Genomic DNA, 23,780 nt, shown 5'->3' with positions numbered 1-23,780 from the left:
CTATATAATTTGTATTTTTCCCTAAAATAAACAGCTTCGGCTCAGTCCCTTCCCCAGTGTGTCTGTCTTTGTCTTGTTTGTCTTTTCCTTTCATACGCCGACTCCCCAAACTGCCGTCGCCCGCCGGTCGGGAGGCGGCAGTGGATTACTTTAAATTCTATATAGATCCTAGATTGTAAATTGAGCCGTTTATTGCAGCTCAATTTACAATCGCTAAAACATAGAAACAGCCTAAATGCTCTTCAACCCAGGAATGGATTGGCAAGCTATGCTATATGTATGCCATGGAATACTATTCAGCCATTTAAAAAAATGGAGATTTTGCAGCATTTGTATTAACCTGGATAGAGGTGGAACACATTATTCTTAGTAAACATCACGGGAATGGAGAAGTATGAATCCTATATATTCAACTTTGATATGAGGACAATTAATGGCAATTAATGACATGGTGGGGCATGGGGAAAGGGATGAGCAGATAGAGAAGGAGGGAGGAGGTGAGGGAAAGGAAACGAAAAAAAAGAAAAGGAAAGGAAATACCTGGTAGTGACTAATTCTTACATAAATTGGATTTAATTTTGACCAAAGTATATTACTTAAACATTACTTTTTGATTCAACTTGTTAATATGTTTTTTAGGATTTTGCGTCCTCATTTATAAGTGAAATATATTTGTAATTTCCCTTTATAATAAATTTTTTCCAATTTTATTATCAGGTGTATCCAGATGAAGTTGAATGATTTTGAAGTATTTCTTCTTTTTTTATTGTCTATAAGATTTGGCATGATCTGTTTTTTGAAATTATCTTTTGTTTTTATTTACAAATATTAGTTGTCTATTTTTTGAGACTTTGGAAAAAATAGTAATAAGAAGAAGTTAACTGATGACTCCATACTGAACCTCAGAGTCAAAGCATTCTGTAATAAACATACTCTGACTTGACAATGTGAATGTCAAATGTTTTTGCATTATTATTATTATTATTGCTCAGTATTTCATTGCAGTGATCATCTGATTTCTTTTCTGAATGTATTTATTTTCATTCATTCTTTATGAGGTAGGTTTTTGTTTCTAGTCCTTATCTTAAACATTGCTATTGTTATTAAATTTTAAGCCTTTTTGATTTTGTGAAGGCAAAGTGGAAACCAAATAAACACATGTATATATAAAAAAATAAATAAAAAAGAAAAAAAAGTGATTCCTTTGTATTTCTGGTAATGGCTAATTATAATAATTAATCTCACATAGCAATTATAAGTAACTTTTCTCTATTTAAATCCACAAATCTATTGAGAACCTTGAAATCCTGAGATTACAAAGGTCAAATTATCATCATCATCATCACCATATTTTGAACCTCTGATATATATCAAGACTGTGATCAATACATACACTGTACTTTTTGATAATCATAACAAATCCATGAAATAGATATATCTATTTTACAGTTGAGGATACTGCAAAAGTCTTGATTCTAAAAGATTTTATGTGCTATCAAGAATTGTCATTAGATGCAAATTAAAACCTCCCTGATATATCACCTAATTCCAATGAGAACAGGCCTCATCATAAAGTTCCAAAGCTGTAGATTCTGGTGTGGAAGGGGAAAAAATGGAACACTGTTGGTGGGATAGCAAACTAATATAGCCTCTTTGGAAAGAAGTATAGGGAATCTTCAAAGAATTCATAATAGACATTCCATTACTAGGCATCTACCCAGAAGAAAAAAAGAACATTTTATCATAATGACGTTTGCACTGGATTATTTATTGCAGGTCGATTTATAATAGTCAAGATGTGGAAACAACCCAAGGGCCCATCGACCCATAAATGGAGTAATAAACTACAGAATATGATTGACATGGAATACTATTCAACCATAAAAACTGATGAAGACTATACTTTTTTGTATTAACCTGGATGGAATTGAAACACATTCTTAGTAAAGTGTTACAAGAATGGACAAGCAACTACCCAATATACTCAATACTAATATGAAGCCAGTTGAAGAACTAATACATGCATGGCCACCCAAGAGAAAAACTCAATTCAATTCAGGATGGAGGAGGAGGGGGGTAAGAGGGGAGAAGGAAGGAGGGAGCAGAAGGGAAGGGAAGGGGGATTGATGTGCACCCAACTAATGGGCATAATGTAAATCAAATACAAATTTAACATTATGTGGAAATATTTTCAGAGAAAAATATTGACTTTCTTTGACACCTAATATGGAGTTGTGTCCTGGGGGCAGGACACAACTACAACAGGACCCTTACTTAACAACACAAACATTGTAACCTCATTATACCCTCATATCAATCTGAAATTTAAAAAATAACTTTTAAAAATTGACAATGAAGGAAGTGTTGTATGTTGGTCAATCTCAGACATCCTGAAAAAATTGTGCTTCAAATATTTAAAGTTGAATATTAAATTATTCCTTTTACAGACCATGTACCACAATGGGCTTCATAGTAAAAGAAATATTACAATGAATCTTGATTTTGCTAGTAGAAAACAGGAGGAAAAGCATCCTAGGAAAGCTTTCAAGGGACTGAAAGTACATGGCCTGTGAAGGAAATAACTTTATTCTACTGGAGTGAAAAGTGGACAGAAAGCAGAATTCCAGAAATAAATCCACAAATTTAGGGCAAGGCAGACTATGAAGGGATGTGAGTTTGGACAATGGTCCTTTGCACTCAAGGGACAGCTTTCTTCTCAGATCGTTTTTCCTCAGTTTCATTGTGATGCCTTTCCTCCTCTATGCGTGCTTTCCACAATGATGTTCTTTCCCCCACTTACACACAATACCTGGTCAATTTCTCACACACTTGGTAACTCAGTTCTTTGTTATGCTCAAGTATCATAAATCTATTCCTCTGGCTCAGACTCCTTTTCTAAATTCCAACCCTGTATATTATACTCTGATGAAATCCCCACTTTAATAAGCAGAGGCATCTGAAACTAACAGTTTGAATTTGAACTCATCCTCCTCCTCCCATTATCCCCACCCTTCGATGCTCCTCCTTCTGTGTCCTCCTTCTCACTAATCTCATCACTCTTCCACAGCACTGAATTCAGCAGCTATCACCTTCCATGTCAAATCAGTCTCCAAATCCCTCCAAATAGTCCCTGAAATATTTGTGTTTAATCTCTCCAGCATGACAGCCACCATTGGAATCTAAATTATTTCAACATTTCCACTATTACTTTGGTTACCCCTTAACCAATTACAGTTTAATGAGTATATGCCCTAAAAGGTTTAACTGGGGGCAAGATAAGATAATTCATGGATATTCACCTTATATTCCTTATATGTTTAGTCTCCAAGATATCGAGAATTAGTGAAAATTCATCAGATCGCAAAGCATCAGAAATGTGAATGGACTATGACTGTTGAGCAAAGTAAAAGCTGAGGAGCCAGGATTTTATTCTCCAAATTCCGAAAGTCCTAATAAGATACAAGGAAGTGTATTTCGGGTTTTGTTTCCTGTATTTGCGGTCTATCTCCTTTTTTAGCAGGTACATGTACTGCTCTTTGGATTACATTTCAAATTTAAAATATTCTAACGAACGTACTAGCCCTGTTTCTGACTAACTTCTGTAAAGTTAAAGAGTTATTTTGAAAGAAGAGACTAATTGTCAGCTCAGTTAGCAACTGGGAAAATAGAACTTAATTACAAGCTGTTAGAGAAGTTATTAATATTAGTAGAGAGAAACCTTGAAATGAAGCTGAAAGTAGTGTTTATGTCATTATATAAGAACCAGATAACATAAGAGCAACTCTTCTGCTTTTATATAATACTAGCATTCTGGCATAAACCTCAAGAGAAGGTTAACTGAATTAGAAGGATAGCCAGACAGCAAAAGTCATTAAACAAAAGATCTCACCTACACCTAATCCAAGGCAGTTTTCACTCTAGCTATATGTTTCAAGGAGCAAAATTAACTACATCATTTTTTATAATTCTTATAATACCTTTAAATCTTATGAGATGTGCAACATCCTGCATCCTGTTTTATGTCCTCTGAAATTACTGAATTGACTAAAGTAATTCTTCAAAAACTGGTATCTGATAAATTCACAAAACATCATAGCAGCATTCTAAAGAATCTGACGATAATGAACATTTACACTTGGAAATAAAATTTTCAATAGGAATTGCTTATTCACTATGATCTGCTTGGGCAATTGAAGCCTTTGAGCTCTAATTCAAGCAAAAATTCTAATTTAATTTTTTTAATATTCATTGGAAGTACCATGAAAACTAAATAAAAGTTGGCTCTTCACTCTAATTGAATTTTAAGAGGAAAAATAAACACAGTTATCCATTAAGGTTGACCATTATATTGACTTAAATAAAATATTTAACTGTGTAAGACATTTCTCATTTTCTCCCATGGAGATTTCATGTCCAAAGTATCCATTGCATTTCCAAAGTATCTATTTCCAAAGTACCAATGTTGTTTTCCTCAACTATAACATCAGAAAATATGAACTGATTAATGATTGATTTTCCACAACCAAAACCTAGAATCTTCTTGGTTCACATTGACACTGTGGTGTAATATGTCATAGTTTAGTTGTTAGGATGGCAGGGACATTCACTCAGTGTTTATTATAATGTCAAATTAGTTTTTATGAATTTAAATACTATACTCTTAGAAATATCCACCTCAATATCTTGTTAGCATTTTACTGCTACCGTATGTTTTGCAGATGGCTAAAAGGCACAGACAAATCATCTTTCCTCCTTTGAAGATAAGAATCCAAATTTGTGTTGTGTATCTCCTCAATTCATGACAATTGAATGCCATTATTCCCTTAGGAAAAAAATAACAATGAAAAATATTAAGGATCTCACTACCATGTGTTTCAGTATGCCCAGCATGTGACACAACATAAAAGGCTACAAATGATTGTTATCATATCTAATGATACTGCAAAGCTTAATTACTGCCATTGATGTGAGCATATAATGCCAGATCATTTTCTCTTTGTCTCTGTTCTCTTTCCATTTAAAGTCTAAACCATATTGTCCTTTACCCTTTGGCCTCAATCTTTTATTTTTGGCTGCAAAAACTGAAGACCTATTTCACAATCTAGATCTGTTCAAAATATTTAAGCCTATTCCAAGGCTTTCTAACTGGCTCAGAGGTTGGAAGAAACCTTTTTCCAAATAATTTAAATACAAAATAATAGAATGAGTATACTATTGATTCTCTTAGCATGTTCCTCCTTAATGTAAAGAAGTACCTTATGAAATACCTTGTGCCTTCTGTCATGAAAGAATTTTTTAATCACATACTGATTGGCTGAAATTCTAGTGTTTTTTTAAATGTATATAATTACATATCTATTTTCATATTTTTATAGCTTCCTAAGTGTGTCCTCTAAAACCCATACATTATAACTCTATGAATCAACTCACTGTGTTTCCCTGAAACAAAATAACTTTACACATCGTAGAAACACAAAAGATACGTGCATGGAATTCTCTAACAATGGAATATTGTATTGTACCCTAGCTTATATACAAATGCATACAGCCTTTAAAAGTAAAATTTTGGCAGGTTGCCCAATATTAACTTATTTTTATGTAGCATTTCCTTAATAAATATAAACATGAAAAGAGCAATGAATTTAGAGTGTTTACAACTCACAGATGAAAATATGAACGTCAAACACAAAATTATTTTTATATTAAAATTCAAATTAATAGTACTAGTTTAAAACTTTAGACAAGATTGTTTTGCTGAAAGGAATAGTTGTGCTTCTTTGAAATATAGCCCTGATATCACGATATGGTCTGATCTGAGAATGTGTATCAAAATAAACTTTCAAAAACAATTTTAATAGCATTTTGGAAATTCTTCCTTGGGAATGTACCATTACATTTGCTGCTAGTGAACCATTATACAAGTTGGTACCTATAAAGACAGAATTTAAAGATACCATGAATACAGAACGAAAGGCTAAAGCAGATGTCTTTTGAGTTCAACATATCTAATACTTTTCCAGTTATTCTTTCACAGCACCTCACTATTCAAACTAACATGAAGCCTGTTATAAAAAATTTTTTGGAGCTCTTTGGATTTCCTCTGGCTTACATGCCTCATTCTTAGATCAAATTTGCCTCTTCTCTTTTCTCATGAGACTGTTACCATTACTCTGTTAGACTGTGCTATTTTTGTGGCATCAAATCAAAGTCTGAATTGACTGAATAACTTAAAAATCAGCCATAGTCTATGAAAATGACTGCAAAATGTAAATCATTTCATAAAATAAGATTTTCAAATAACTGGGGAAATAATTCTATATGAATTCGATAGTAGTGTAGAATATTAGCATTTTAATTTTAGAAAATGTCAACGTGTCAGGAGCCACTATGCCCTTTAATATACATGAAGGTAAAATTGCTGTTACATCAAGTGACCACTGTGCCCCAGTGTACCATAAACAGGAAAGCAAATGCTGGGGCTATAGTTAAAAGTAGAGTGCTGGGTTCCAAAGGGGCCAACTACATGCAAAAATATGCTTGCATAAACACTTTAATTATCATTGAAAGAAAAATCCAAATACAAAAATTACTGTTCCAAAATATTTCTCCTATATTATCTTGACAATACGAATCGACCCTAACAAAAGTTTAATTCTAAAATAGAATTTGCTTTACAGAGAGTACAGTTAGTCATTAGCTGATAACGGAGAATGTCCGTAAAAAAAACTAAAAAAAAAGTCCAGCTTGGTCACTCAAATACTACCACTTTCAGACTCTGAGTTATCAAATTACATATTCATGTTTTTGTCCTTCCTTTGTGAGTGTGCATTGGTTGTACTTTATTTTGATTGTGGGTTTTATTCAATGACATTATCATGCTTCTGAGCTTTAGTGGTAATAATAATCCATACATGCAATTGTAGGCATGCTTGCGACACGGGTAATTGTAAAAGGCCATTACTTTGGGTGGTGCCTGGGGCTTAAAGGAGTAGGACACCGGCCCCAGATACGGTGGTAGTGGGTTCAAACCCAAAAATGCAAAAAAAAAAAAAATGCAAAAAATGCAAAAAAAAAAAGCCATTACTTTAAAAATAATTACAACTGTGGTAAAAATATACTTAAAATTTACCATATTAACTTTTAGGTGCACAGTTGAGCAGCATTAAGTACATTCACATGGTTGTACTACCATCCTCACAATCCACCTTCTGAATTATTTTCACCTTGCAAAATTGAAAGTCTATATGCATTAAACAACTCTCCTGGCCCCCCACCCTCAGTCCCTCAAACCACCATTCTTACTTTCCATCTCATTAGATTGACAACTTTAGGTACTTCATATACTTGGAGTCATGCAATAGTTGTCCTTTTGTGACTGCCTTAGTTTATTTAGGATAATGTGATTTACCCATATGTAGCATGCATCAGAAACTCTTCTCATTAAGGCTGAGTTACGCTCCTTTACATTTTGTTTATTCATTCATCTGTTAATGAACACTTGAGTTCCTTCCACCTGTTGGCTATTGTGAATAATGCTGCTATGAACACAGGCACACAAATAGCTCTTAAGAGTTCCTGCTTTGAACAATTTTGAAACATTTCTAAAACAAAAATAGAATGGCTGCATCATATGGCAATTCTATTTTTAATTTTTTTAAGCAGATAGTTTAATTATACAAATGAAATCACTTTCCTTTGCTGTAGGGACTCCAAGTAATCTTTCGAGTTCATTTGCTATCAGAAAAAATGGTTTTGTTTCTGATATTTTTTCAATTTTGTATGAAGTACCATCCTATTTTCACACTAGTTATATAGCATTTCACATCCCCCCCCCCAGTATACAAGAATGCCAACTTCTCCATATCTTCATCAGTATTTGTGTGTGTGTGGGGGGGGGGGGTTTACAGTATCTATCTTAATTGATATGAGATTTTTTTAAAAAACCATCAGTTTTGAGCAAAGGCCTCACTAAAGTTCTTTTCAAGATTTTCTTAGTGGTGTTTAAGTTACCTTTTGATCAACCAATACATTATTTGTAAGTTATGATAACAAACTATACACTTGGAGCCAGAAAATACATACTACTTAGTTAATTCTTAAAAGCAATATAGTTTTATTTCAAATCTAGAAATATTTAGTTCCTAATCCTTTTTTCTCATTAAAAATGTTATACTACAGCTTTTAATAACGTGTCATTTCTTAGGCATGTAAATGTAGAGCTATGGATGAAAGGCCTATTTTCTGTTATCTTTTCCTGTTTTTATCCAGTGCATGTGAATCAATGGCTCATTTCCCATTTTGCTTCTGCCCTTGATGGAATGCCTTCACTTAGTAGCTATTCCCTACTAGCCAAAGAAGAAAGCATTACGTCTTACTGTCACAGAAAGCTCTATAAAGTGTTGCTCAAACTTTAAGAGTCTGACAACACCATGTTGTAGTGATCTCTCATCTTCAATGATGTGCTTATCATTTTCCTGCCACTTTTGGTTTTGTCATGAGATAACTTAAACATTTCTGAGTTTTGAACGTGTACCTCCTTGTGACAATCAAAAATTTCTCTGATGAGATACATAGTAACTGAGAGAAAATTAGGTGAGAGAAGGTAGGACACTTGAGAGTATAGATTCCACACTGCAAGATGGTGGCTCAGTTGTGGAGGACAGAATACCCATTCCTTCACTGGTAGCACCCACATGGCCCATGGAAAACTTGAATCCTTATATTTAATAAAGCTTTTGCTCTACAGTTTTCATCTCAATCTTTAAAACTTTCTGTACAAAAGCATCTTTCCCAGTGCTAATGGAACTTTGAGAAAATTAAAACTAAAAACAAAAAAAAAAGATGTCATTTCTACACTTATTATGAGCAAGCTACCCCAACTATATAATGCTACCATCTTCCCTATAGACAAATTCTTGGAGAAGTGAATTGCAATGCAGGACCAATTATGGATGTATCACTTTGTCAGCACCAGAAGCACTTATTTACCATATGTGAGAGTTCTGGCAACTACTTGTATACTAGTTAATTATTCATAAGTGTTAATCATTTCAATTTTATCTTTTGAACAGAAATTTGAATCTTTGTTACAACGGCTTAACATACAAAGTGTCCAATTATTTGGGCCTTGGCTATAACCTTAAAGCACTAAATATTTTGACCTTTATCAAAGAATAAATTTTTCACTACTCTCAAGTGTATGGTCTATAGATTTTCTTGAAGAGGCCAAAGACACAATGTATTTATGGTCAATGTTGGAACTTAGCTTATCTGTTACAATTGACCTTAATTTTCTTTTAACTGCTATCAATTGCATACTGATCTATACAATATACTTGATATTTAAATAAGACTTTTTCCCCCCAAACTTAAAGTAATGGGTAAATCCTAATCATTCGTAATAGTGCTTATCATAGTCACATAGATGATGAATCAGTATTTAATGTGTGAATGTCATACACTCTTCTCTAAAATCCATTCTCATTAAATTGTACTTGTAATTTTACCATTCTACCTTATCAATATCCTTCATTGACTTCCCTTTTATTCTTGTTTATATTCTATTTACAACTCACCTTCTTAATAAAAAACCAACTATGAAACTTGTCTGTTTATTCCCCTCATTATTTGCTCTACTATTTTCTATTTGCATTCTTGTTAATACTAAATAAAAATATATTTATTATTCTCACTTTAGTTAATATAGACAAGTGAACCACTTGTTCAATGCAATAGTTTTTCATTAATCATGTCCTTTACTCAATGGTTCCTGATTTTAAATTTTCTCTACAGCTACTTTTACCCAATATATTTCTTATTCTGTCTCAGGTGACTGAAACTATTCTCTGATTTCATATTTAATGGGGATGATAACACTTAACCTAGAGTCTCTTTGACTACTGACATGTCAGAAAATACACTATTTCACAGTTGCTCATACTCATTTATGTTAGTTTGGTTAGTATGACTGACAATACTTTATTTCTATCATTATATCCATGCATAGATATTTTTTCTTGTTATTACCAATTAATATGACCTATCACTGTCTATCTCTATGCTTTCAGTAAATAAAGAAAAACAGGAATATTTTTAATATAAAAAGAACATCTTCTAATGGGACTATTCTAAATACTTTCTTAAGCTAGTCATAGGCTCTTAAGTCACATTTAGATCTGCGAGTTGATAATCATCACCTGACAATAGAGAAATAGGAAAGTTGATTGGTAGTTACATTACTCCACTTCTCAAAATTCATCCATATGTTTGCATGGGTGCGCTGAAAAATTATTTCATGGTTTTGCTCAAAATGATAAATAATAGTGAAAAGCAGTTAGAGAATTTCTATTTTTCTAATAGCCAGGTATATAACCAAGTTTTAGCCATTTAATATTTAATAGTATTTAGATATACAGGATAGAATTTCTGTGAAAACTCTTTGTGGTAGGGAAAAAATGAAATCTCTCATACCTAGTGTGCTTATGCCCCCTAGGATGACGAGGGTAGAAGGTATTGCTGAGAATTCCATAACGGGAGAGAGTGGTCAGGGAGCTGCTGCTGGATCTTGTGCTCTCCCTTGTACGGTTTCATTGCCAGGATTCTAGCACACCTCAGTTTCCAGATGACACCTTCCAATCTTTTGTCACCTGATCTCTGCCTTTCAAATTGAACACTGTCACAGAAAAGAGTGGTTATGGCATTCCAGAATCTTGACTTACATGATCTGCCCCTTGACTTCCACCACTGCTGACTCTCAGGACCTGTTTCTGGTCTCTCTTTGACTGCTTTTCCTCTCTCACCCAGACTCTGGTGTGGGGTTTCTATTATTACCTAGAGCTCTGGTTTACAATTTTCCTGAAAACAGAATTTATCTCCATCTGAACTGAAAATTTGTTTGGTTCATAATATGGAAACAACAACAACAACAACAAAAAATCAATGAGGAAAATAACCAAAAAAAGTACAGAAGGTGCCAGAAAATGAGTACACATTTTACGAAAGAAAAAAACTGTTAAATTTTTAATATTCACGTCACCCAAGTCACATTTTACTTTTACAAGTACAAGAGGTACTCAACATGACTTGGCATTAATCTTTTGTTATCAGTACATATTATAATAATTTTTTTTCTCTGCCCCATCCCCAATAATTTTAAGACAGTTTTTTCCTTTCTGAAAATTTGTATATATTTTTAATACCCTCTGTACTTATGTTCACTCTATCATGTATAAAAATAGTAGAAAATAAGAAAATAGTTCTCATTTTCAAGGTTATTAACTATGTAATGTCCTATTTCCTTAATTACTAATGTCAACCCTTGACATCATTTCATTTTGACACTTCTTGTTTTGTTTTTATCATGAAAATACATCCTCATTCTTTCAAATACACATTGTAGCTTGTGACTATCTTTCAAAAAACATTTCAGAGCCTTTTTTGTGAAATCATAGATAAGTAAAAAAATCCATGTTGTTTTTAAATGTGAGTTCCATTGTGGAACCAATGCAGTGTGAATAGCTCAAAATATTAATGAAATGTTTGAGAAGGATGTGGTAATGAATATATGGTACTTTTATGGTTTGAGAAGTTCCTTTCTGGTGATTTTCATCTTGAAAATGAATGGGCAACCTGAGACCAACCTCAGACCATTATCCACCAAGGTGGATAAGAATGAGCTGAAAGCTGTAGTGGAAGAAAATACATCTCAACGTATGTGTGAATTAGCAGCAAGGCTTGACCTTACTATCCCAACAATATTAGACCATTTGAAACAAATTGGCAAGGTAAAGAAGCTGGGTAGATGGTTGCCGGTGAATTAAAGGAGCATCACAAAAGGAATCGTCTGGGAGATTGCCTTTCTTTGCTGTCCTGACATATAGATGAATGTTTCTACACCATATTGTTACATGTAATAAAAAATAGATTACTCTTGACAATCTCAAGCATTTGGCACAATGGCTGGATAAAGTTGAACTGCCAAAGCAAAGTTCAAAATTGAATATTCATCAAAAAGCTAATGGTGTCTGTTTGTTGGTCCAGGGCTGGTATTATTGTCCTCTACAGTTTCATAAAACCTGGTCAGTCAATTACAGCGGATGTCTACTCTAACCAGTGGAACAAAATGATAAGGATGCTTGTGATAAAGCAGCTGAGATTGGCCAATACAGATACGTCAATACTCTTGTAAGACTTGCTTAACCACAGGACACACAAACAACACTGCTCAAACTACGGAAGCTGATCTTTCACCATATTCACCAGGCCGTGCACTAACTGTCACTTCCTCCAGGCTTTGGACCACTTCTTGTAAGGAAAAATATTTATTTCTTAACAAGCTGTGGAAAATGCCTTTTGCGGTTTCATTGCCACTCACTCTCTAGGCATCTCTGCTGCTACATAAAGACTCTACTTTTAAGATGGCAAAACTGTGTTAGTTTAGTCAGTGGTTCTCAACCTTCCTAATGACGTGATGTATTTTCATCGTTACAAAGGGGTTGCGACCCACAGGTGGAGAACCGCTGGTCTAGTGCATAATTTGATTAAATGTACTACTTCTTGTTTAGATTTAATGAACTAAATTTTGATTAGAAATCAGACATTTTACATTTAACAACTAAATATTTACAGAGTATATAATTATATTCCTAGAAAATCCAACTATATAGAGAAAAAAATACAGTAACACAAATAAGATAGTAACTGAAGATGCCCTGAATACAATATCAGCAATAGCTGTTTTATACACCACATCTCCTATATACTTCATGGGCTTGAAACAGAGTATGAACTATAAAGGTAGAGAAAAATTTTAAATTTCACACGAACCTTACAAACTATTGGTAGGTAAAGTGAAAAAATAAATTGAGTGAAACTTGACTAATGGTCAAAAAAGAAACCCTGACTAGGTTAATCCCTGAATGCAAAAGTTCAGCAGAGGCATGACATATCCACAAACCGATTTTAACAAACTTTAAGAGCTGATTTTAGAGTTTATACTAAACAATGTGTCCAAAAATAGTCAAACCAATTGTGCAAAAGATAAATGAAATGCTAAAAGCATAATTTCCCTATGAGATATCAATATGTTCTATACATAATTAAAATAGTGTGATATGAGCACAGTGATGTAAACATAAACCAATAAACCCTTATAAAATTGATGTCGAAATTATGTGACATAAGTAACATTCAAACTCAATTTATATGGGAAAAGAACTATGCAAAAAATAGTAGTAGTTGACTAGGCATGTGTTAAAGAATAAGGCTAACTTCATATAATCCATGTAAATAAATGAGCAATGATCAGATAATAAACTGTAAAAGTATTAAAAGGAAATATAGACAGTTATTTTCATAATCTGAAAGTGGAATAGGCCTTCATACACAGAAACCACAAGGGCAAAGAATAATACTTCTAGTATATAAAAATTCTTTTTTTGCTTTTTTTAGAGACAGAGTTTCATTTTGTCGCCCTCAGCAGAGTGCTGTGGCAGCACAGTTCACAGCAACCTCCAATCCTTGGGCTTAGGTGATTCTCTTGCCTCAGCCTCCTGAGTAGCTGGGACTACAAGTGCCCGCCACAATGCCCAGCTATTTTTTTGTTGCAGTTTGGCCAGGGCCAGCTTCAAACCTGCCCCCCTCAGTATATGGGGATGGCACCCCACTCACTGAGTCACAGGCACCGCCCGCATACAAAAATTCTTTAAACGTCAGTGTTTCAAATGATACTGCCGTAGTCTGAATTACTTGGAAGGACGGTCTGAGACAAGGCTGGTGAATTTCAGTGTAGGTAATTTATTTGGAAGTGATCACTGAAAACAGGAGTGAGGAAGAGAGAGATAGGAAATGAGGAACATGAATATAGGAGTAGTAAATTTTTTGAGCCTGATGTGGTACACAATGGGGTCTCGATTTCCTGCAATGTTTCTCTGAATTTCTCATAAAAATTAGAAGACAGTGGATATTTATACACTGTTTCCTGTCCCACTTTGGCAGAGAGTCACCCACAGAGGTTTAACTTTCCCACATTTCTGGGCTTCTCTTGTTCAGTGACTGAGTGAGATATGATGACTCCAGAAAAACACAACTCACATACTACTATGTCAGCGTGAGGCTGAGCTTGCACAGAACCATAGAACTCTTAGCACACGGTAGCTGCCATCGGATGGGGGCCAATGCAATGTGACCACACACACTGAAATATTGACGGCAGTCCACCTTTTGGACCACTGTTATTCATTAGTGTCCAACATTAAAAGCACTCTGTCACTAACTTTTCACACTGGTGACCAGCCACAGTCTTTAGAGAAGTCTTGATACAGAATGTTTAGTGGAATGAGTGACAGTATCCAGAAATACAGCTGAGTGAAAAGTCACAGTTTTTCTTCTTTTACCACAAGCTCTAGGATTCCTGTCAAGTCCTGACTAGGGGAATTATTAACTGCCCATCATAACTTCAGTTAAGTTAAGGTGATCAGATTTTAACATTTGTAAAGCAGGACAACATGGTGGGGGGGGGCCAGGGCAGAGCCTGACAACAATGCAAACTTTGATAAGCAGTTCTCGATAATCACTTCTCAATAATTATTTGTTATTATTACACTTTAACATTATAAAATTAACAAAAATAATATAAAACTCATATTCTGGCGAAGTAGCCACATGGCAGCCGAAAATCGTATATTCCCTTCCTGTTCTCCCACCTGTTCATGCATTCTTTCCAAAAATCGGGACTTTTTAAAAATGCCCTGGAATGTGGGACAAATTGTTGAAAAGCCAGACTGTCCCACCAAAAGCAGGACGTCTGGTCACCCTAGTTAAGTAGAATCCTTACTATCTCCCTAATACAAGCTTTTGAGCCAAAGGTTCCAATCTTTAGACCCTTGAGTCGTATGACAGAAAGAAAAACCTCCTGGAGTGGGTTACCAAAGTCATTTTGAGAAGGGTCAATCCTCCTCCCTTGGTCCTTGAATCCATGTATTCTCACTATGGAAGATATGGCCTCAGATAGTGGAAACTTGATCAAATTGTTTAATTCATCCTGAAGGACAGCAGGCAAATGCTCTAAGACATCATCTCCAAACAGCCAGAGCTGCAACTTAAGTAAGGCTATTTCAAAGTTCTGTCAGGTTCACTGCTTGAGGAGTTAATCCTAAGGATTGTGATGTGTAAGGATTTGTTTTGATAGCTAGCCCCCACGTGGGTAAATGGGACACTCTCATAGTGCTTTATACTGCAGCTAGACCAGGCAAATTCATATTTGGAGTGGGTGTCGATTTTAGTAGAAATGAGTCACTGCCCCCCACCAATGCTGGAAATGTTTCTCTATAATAATCTGACACTAGGTGGATAGCAGGTCTGCTCTATCAGGAACCCAGAATTGGGCTCTGTTGCTGATAGGTCAGTGGCAATAGCTAAATCATCCTGGTCAAAAGAAAGCCCACCCTATTGGACCCACAAACAATATTCATCTGCGCTATCATGGCTATTGAATTCATGGGCCCTTAGGGAAAACAACAATTTGAGGATAAAAACCAGATGCCACCTACCAGATAAATCACATGTCCATTGGTTGTTCAATGCCTCCCCTGTGATGGACATGGCACAAAAAGTGTACATATATTCCCAAATGCCCCTTGTAAAGACTGTCTTGCCTGTAATGTTTCAGTCATTCTTCTACCAAGCCCTTTTCTAGAAAGTCCATAAACTTTTTCTACAAAAGTCACATAGTAAATATTTTGTGTTTTCTGGTCCATACAGTCTCCTTTGCAACCATTCAGCTCTGCCCTTGAAGCATGAAAACAGCCATAAAATTTACACAAATAAATAAACATGTCTGTATTTTAATGAATCTGTATTTATGGAATTTGAATTTTGAATAATTTTCACACAATGTGAAATATTATGGTTTTGAATTTTTTTTCCAGGTTTTAAAATGTGAAAACCATTTTTAATTCATGAGCCACACAAAAACAAGTAAAAGATCACACTGTGCTTGTAAGATATAGTTTGCCAACCCCTCTTTTTGGTAAATAATCCAAGCCATGCAGTTGAATGAGAAACCATACAGAATCTTCCTTCAGGACACTTTTCCACCCACATGAAGGGAACACTAGGTAAACTGTTCTTGGTCCTGACTGATGTTGTGACCTCTTCTCATCAATGCCTTTTAGGGGGGGCTGTAGGACATTAATATTCCATATTTGGTGCACACCACCATGATGAGCCAGCCTGTATGTGTACATATAAATTGAGGCCAATTTCTCACCTACCTCATCAGTGAGCTGGAAGGAATGTTCCATGAGCATTCTACAGCAGCTACAGAGGCTTCAGTGAAACATAAATGTACCTGTCCTTGGAACCGGTTTGGGCCCACTCTCTGATAAATAGTTTTGATCATGCAATGAATTGCTGATATGTCTGCCAGACATTGTAACTGTGGTTCTGACAAACCTTATTTCTACTGGGCTGCTCCAATCTCCTGTCTGCTTTGTGTATCAAGGTAAGACACACAATCACCAATGGGCTCAGCAGCCTCACAGGAACTGCTTTTCAAATGGTAGGTAGCTTCCTGCTACTGAAGCTATTGACTTCCTCTCGAAGCCCAGGAGAATGTGGAGTAACTCTCCGAATGGGGCTTTCTACATGTAGCACCACTGGATTTGTAGAGTTAGATCCCTTAAATGGCAAGCAAGTTTATTCCACAGGTTAGATCTGGTGAAAAAAATCACCTCTTTCATTGAATCTCACTTAAAATTGGCAATCTTCAAAGTGATCAAATAGTCATTAAAGGTAATGTTCCCAAGTACAGTATATGAGGTCGGACGATTAAGTTTCTGAACTCATCCTAGAAAATGTGCTACATATCTCATTGTTGAATATCACCATGGTCACCTTTGAAGTGATCACCTCTGTCATCTGGAGACCAAATAAGTAAGCCCAAGTTCACTAAGCCAAGAACTGAGCATTTTTCTAAGAATTGAAGCATACCATAGGCAATGATTTGTTCTTTACCTGGGTGCATGTTCCAGCAAGTCACCAAGTCATTTTCCCCAATTTTATCAATTTGTCAAGTCCCTAAATCTTTGTCTTTGCAGGATTCATCTCCTATTCTTTCTCATACATGTGTTCTAGAAGGGCGTCCAAGATATTGGCCACTTCCTTTCCATCAGATCTAATTAGATATTATGAATACAGTGGACATGATAATTTTGTAGGATTTCAAAATTCTCAAACACCTTGCATAACCACACTGTTGGCAGAGAGGCAATAGATACAGCCTTGAGGAAAGAAAGTGAAAGTGTACTGTTTTCCTTCCTATAAGTACAACTGGCTTTAATCCTGTTCACCGATACAGATGGAAAGGAACACATTTACCAGTTCAGTTATTACATACCAAGTACCAGAGGCTCTGTTTCTTGATCCAATAACAATATCACATCTGATGCAGCAACAGCAATTACTGATACAATTTGGGTAAGATTACTGTGGTTTATACATATACACTATGATTCACCTGCTTTTTTATGAACTATATAGGTAAACTAAACAGGAATATGTTAAAATCACCACTTTCGGATCTTTTAAGTTTGAGGAAAGTGCCAATCTCTGAAATTCCATCTAGGAACTATGAATAGAATGGCTTTCAGACCATTTGGCTTTACTATCTATGAGTCTAATTATTACCTCTAACAATGCAGGGTAAGAGTATGATTGAGTTCTGGATCTCTTGGTATCCGTGTTAACCAAAACTCTGCATCCCACATCCATAAAAATCCTAGGCATATCCCTCCCCCTCCCTGTGTATACAGTTAACCCAGTTAATTAGTACATGTCTCATTAGGGCATATCCCCCCTCCCCTGTGTATACAGTTAACCCAGTTAATTAGTACATGTCTCATTGGAGAAGAATTGGGAAATATTAAATGTATATTCTTGTAACAATGTTTCAAAATCCTCCCCAAGGTACCCTGGTCTTTCTTTCTATTGATTGCATGGGGAGGGGGCAGGGGACAAGGAGGAAACTAGTTCTACTTTTGAAATAGGACTTTTTTTTTTTCATTGTACCGCCAGCAAATAAATTTCTTCCTACAAGTTATTTATTTTATTTTATGATTTTATTTTTAGTTACACAAGTCAAGAAATACTCTAGATAACTACCCATCTCTCTTACCCTAGAAACACCATGGTCTAGCTGTCATTGCCAGAGCTCCCTGTAGGTTAAGGCAATCTGATTGCCAGTCTACTCCTGCTGTCCATTAGGGTAATTACTCCACTTTCACCTCTAATGCCTGAGAATCTCCTCCTGGCCTCTAATCTTTCACAAACCTATTCATTGTCAACTCATTTCTGTAGGATTCTACTACCAGTATTGGGCTTCAGAAAATGATAAGCACTGAGTTTCTTACAATATCAGTGTGGCTCCCATACATCTATACTTCATTGCTTCATTGAAGGAAGCATCCTCTAGACTTTCTCAGTAAAGAAGTGGTTTTTCTGATCTCACATAATAAATCCATTCTAATATTCTCTCCTCTCTCTCCTCTCACTCATCTCATTCTCAATACTCTGACACGGAGGTACTGGATCTCCAACTCTTCTACTGAAGGCCATCAACCAAGTCCAAGCTTCTGAGAACCACAGCAGGGCCCATAAGACGGGCTTCAAGTGTCCTGGAAAAGGGCATTGTTCCCACACCAATAAACACTACTTTCTCCAGTCTTATATTCTGTACCTCTCCCCCTATTTGTTTCAATACTTTCAAGATTCAATTCTGTAAATATTCTGCTGTTGCCTACTGCGCATATTAGTAAAATTTTATAATTCTATCAATTAAAGAACAATTTTCCCCAAAAGTTAAAAATAGGCAAAATAATTATACACTCAGGATAGGCTCTACATTGACTTTAGTTATTTGAACACAAAGATGGAATCTTGAGAATATCAGACATCAACTATGGGGCTTCTGCCTTAGATAATATCTTTTCATTGTAAAATAAGGGCATGTCTTTCTTCTTTGCAAAGGGGAGAAAAGACAAATAAAAGACTAGATGTGGAACTTAATGATATCTGGAAGTTAAATGTTCTCAGTACATCCATCCAACTGGCCTCATCCCAGTATCAGAATCTGGTTACTTTCCTCTTTCCTTTCTGACTTTAGTATAAGTGATCTGCTGAGATTGACACACCATCTCCTTTGCAGTGCTGCTTCCTTAGAATTAAGCCCTATCTAGTCTTCCCTCTGACTACAGAAGATCAGATCTGCTTAGAGAGGGAAGTGCATCATTCTCTTTTATTCTTCAGAATTCTAAGGCAGTTAACAAACTCTAGCAAATCCTTAACTTTCACACTGCTTTGTAATTATTTCATTCAATTGCTAGAGCTAATGCATAACTCAATCCTTTGACTTCCACTTGTAACTTGTCTCTTGAAGTACAACCACAAACTTTTGAACTTGTATCTTCACCCCAATTACCAAAAGTACCATCCTGCCATCACCATCCTTTAGTATTACAACCTACTTATCAAATGCAGAGTGGTTATTGTTGCTATCTGACCAATAAGTGATCCAATTCTTGGGTCCCCTCTTCATGGTACTGTCTCTATGGCCAACTCTATTTTCAATTCTCTTAATTGGACTCCCTTAAAAGCAGAGTCTAAGACTTGGGGACAGATAAGAAGTAGGAATGAGGTATTTGGGAATATAAGAAAGAAAAATAGCTAAAGTAAATATAAGGATACTTACAGAGGCCACAGTTGTAGACAAAGGGATCTCAGTTATTTGGTCGTCTTTGGGAAGCACTGATGACCAAGGGCAATACTTTGAAGGTGAATATAGTGAAATTCAGCAATGAGATATCACCACTTTTTTTAAAAATAAGTTCTCAAACTTAATTGTCTGATCTCATAGGACAACAGCTCTGATGGCTATTCCACAAAAAGAGTACCAAAATTGCTTTTAAGAGTGGACTGGGTGCCAGCCTTAGTGCATAGTTTCCCAAGGGGAGTCTTTTGAAGGTAACCACAGCAATATTCAGCAATGAGGTACACAGTACTTTCTCTAGGATGATTTTGTGATTTTAATTGCCCCATCTTGCATCTACCATGAGTACAAATGAAGTTAGAGTTGAAAATGAAGTGTAATATGGGACACTAAAAGGGCTTACTATAAACAGTTTTAAAAAATACAAACCAAATGATAAATTGGGATAAAACATTTCATGCATTTGATACATTTGCTATACAAAAATTATAGCCAAAATATATGAGTCCTCAAACCAGTAGGGATGAATTGGAAAGGATAAAAATAGGCATCTAGCTAAATAAAATGAAGCTATACATATAGAGAGATATTAAAAATAATTATTAATGGGGCAGTGCCTGTGGCTCAAAGGAGTAGAGTACCAGCCCCATGTGCTGGAGATGGTGGGTTCAAACCCAGCCCCAGCCAAAAACTGCAAAAAGAAAATAATAATAATTAATTAGGAAAAGCAAATAAAAGTGAAACTTTTATCATTTTAAAATATAAAATGGGAATAAAAAGATTGGTCTTGCCAAATGTTCATTTGAGAGCTCATTACATACCAGGTGCTCTCATAAGTGTGTTGTGTAAACTATAGTAGTTTCTTCAACCTTTATACTATTCTCTGGAAGTAGAATTATCCTCACTTATTTACAATAATCTGAAACTCAGATCTAGAAAGGTGGTTGAATAAATGATGGTACATCAATACTATTGAGTACGATACAGACGTTTAAAATGAAGTCATCCTAGGTGTGTTGACTTAGAAAGATTCATGAGATACATGGCTAAAAAAAAATTTCAGTAGAGAAATATACCTAGATTATTTTTACTTTATATGAAAAGCAGAAGAAAAGGAAGGAGAGATGCATTTATATGTACAGGTAAATATAGACCAATGCATAGAAAAGAAACCAAAAGCATTTTCAGTTTACTTCTGAAAAAAGCAGTTGAAGTTTGGGGAAGAAGAGTTAAAAAGTAACTTTCATAGTCTTCTGTGTACATTTTTATATTGTCTGCATCTCTTGAAAATAAATATGTGTTTGCGTGTTATTTTTATACCAAAATATTAAAAACATCTAGCTAGTGACATCTAGCTTCTGATAATGAGTCTGCTGAGAATGAACTCAGAGAAAAAGGCTCCGAAAGTATAAAATGAAAGCTAAATCTTGTCTACCTGCTCTGCCTTAATATTTCTTCCCCTTCAGTGAGACACTCAGAAAGTATCTTTTCCAGAAAGCCTATTCTTACAAATAATCTCAGACCCATTTTTTGTACTTTTGTTTACATAAATTTTCTTAGATTTACGCATCTACATAATTGCATGCATACATACAAGGTTCACCTACATGAAATAGCCATTATTTGTACATTAAAGATAGTTGAATAGTGACGGTTTCATGTTTCAACTGTATAAAATGTTACACTGATACCAGAATTAATTAGAATGATTTCACTTTCCAGTTCTTTATTTCTGGGGAAAAAAAATTTGGATACCCCTGTCCCTTTCCCTAAACAGATGCTAACAGAATTTTACAGCAATACCTCTGTAATTCATAGGCTGTGGTATTAAAAAACTTTTAATTTTAAAAAGATAAAATTAGAAAGTGTATAAAGTTGTATGCAAAAATCAAACTTCAAGCATTTATTTTTTTCTCAATTCCTTGAACTCTTCCAAAGGACTTGTTTTCCACCCTGTCTTAGCTACTCCTCTGGTTATACTACGTACCCACGGAAGCCATTCCCACCTTCCTTTATTATTCCTAATTTATTATAAACCATCCAATTTATTTATAAACCAAACCAATTTATTTATAAACCATCCCCACCTTCCTTTATTATTCCTAATTTATTCCCTTTATTATTCCAACGCCTACAATTACTCTATCCACCTAGATTTCCAAACCATTGACTCTTCTAATCTTTCCCACTGAATATGTCCGCTTCTCTTACTCTGCTTGCACAAACATTCACCCTAATTATTTTCTTGCATTCTCATAAATTTTTCTTGATCGTTTCTTGCTCATACTCATTTGGCTAAACTAAAGTCCAGGTTAAAGCCAGTTCTCATCATATGTCATGCCTGCACCCAAGCAGCTGACTAGAAAAAGACACATAACTGTGCTGCTGGTTCCACTTTAAATTCCTCACCCCAAACCTCAGCTGAGCCCATAAGGCTGCGCATCATTCATACCTTATTTCCATGGTCCATTCACTCTCCACTGGCAGAAGCTAACATTTCACCCTGATCTGCCTCAAACTTCAGCACTTCCTTGCCTACTCTCACTCTTAGCTGGTAACCTTGCTTCCCAATTCACTGAGTAAAACTGCAGTAACCAGTTATGGTCTCCCACTAGCATGAACCCCAACACCTGCTCTCTTTCCACTATCTATACCCATTTAACCTGCTTTTCTGCCTGTTCCAAACAAGGAACTCTGTTCACTTTTTTACAACCAATCTCTCTGCATGACTGCTTGTCACATCACTTTCCGGGAAATAGTCACAGCCCTTTTTCTTTCTATCTCCTACATTTTTAATTTTTCTGTCTTTCTTTTCTCCTTTCTGTTTTATAGCAAAACTCCATGAAAAGAGTTGCCTATTCTTTTTGTTACTATTGTGAGAGATATTGAGACTTTGATTTCATTCTTCGCTGGACTGTTGTTGGTGCATAGGAAAGCTACTGATGTGTGTACATTGATTTTGTACCCCGAGACTTAATTGAATTTATTTTATGATTTCAAGAGTCTCTTGGCAGAATCTTTGCGGTTGGACAATTAAGTTCGCAAACTCATCCTAGAAAATCTGTTTTGAAAGGTGGACGAGACTCTGATTCAGTGCACAGCTTCCCAAGGGGACAACTTCAAAGGCGATGGCAGTGATATTCAGCAATGAGGTATGTAGTACTTTTTCTAGGATGAGTTCACAAACTTATTGTCATATTTTGTATGATGACAATTCTGATGGCCATCCCAGAAAAAGGAATTCCAAACTTGCTTTGAAGGGTAGAGTAGGCACTGGTGTTGGTGCACAGCTTCCCAAGGGGAATATTTCAAAAGTGACCATCGTGATACTCAGCAATGAGTAATGTAGCACTTTTTCTAGGATGTTCACAAACTCAATTGTCTGACCTTATAAGATCATATCCTCAGCAAAGAATGATAGTTTGACCTCTTCTGTCCACATTTGGATACTTCAATTTCCTTCACTTGTCTGATTGTTCTGGCTAGCACTCCCAGCCCTATGTTGAATAGAAGTAGTGACAGAGGGCAATGTTGTCTAGTTCCAGTTCTAACTGAAACGGTTTTAATTTTTCCTTAGCCAATATGATATTGGCTGTGGATTTGTTAAATATGGCTTCTATTATTCTAATATGGCTACTCTGTTCCATCTATGTCTATTTGGAGGTGAAAGATCTCGATAGGAAGAACTGCAAATCACTAAGAAAGGAAATTGCAGAGGATGTAAACAACGGAAAAAGACATCATGCTCATGGATTGGCAGAATAAACATTGTTAAAATGTCTATACTACCAAAAGTGAATTACAGATTCAATTCATTCCCCATTAAAGTACCAACATTGTTTGTCACAGATGTAGAAAAAATAATTCTATGCTCTGTATAGGACCAGAAAAGATCTCTAATAGCCGAAGTAACCTTAAGCAAAAAGAACAAGTTGGGATTCATCATTTTACCAGACTTCAAGCTATACAAAAAGGCTACAGTAACCCAAATGGCATGGTGCTGGCACAAGAACAGAGA

This window comes from Otolemur garnettii, unplaced genomic scaffold (genome assembly GCF_000181295.1).
Source record: "Otolemur garnettii isolate 467f Iridium unplaced genomic scaffold, OtoGar3 scaffold00093, whole genome shotgun sequence".
Taxonomy (NCBI): Eukaryota; Metazoa; Chordata; class Mammalia; order Primates; family Galagidae; genus Otolemur; species Otolemur garnettii.
Note: the sequence above shows the minus strand (reverse complement) of the source record.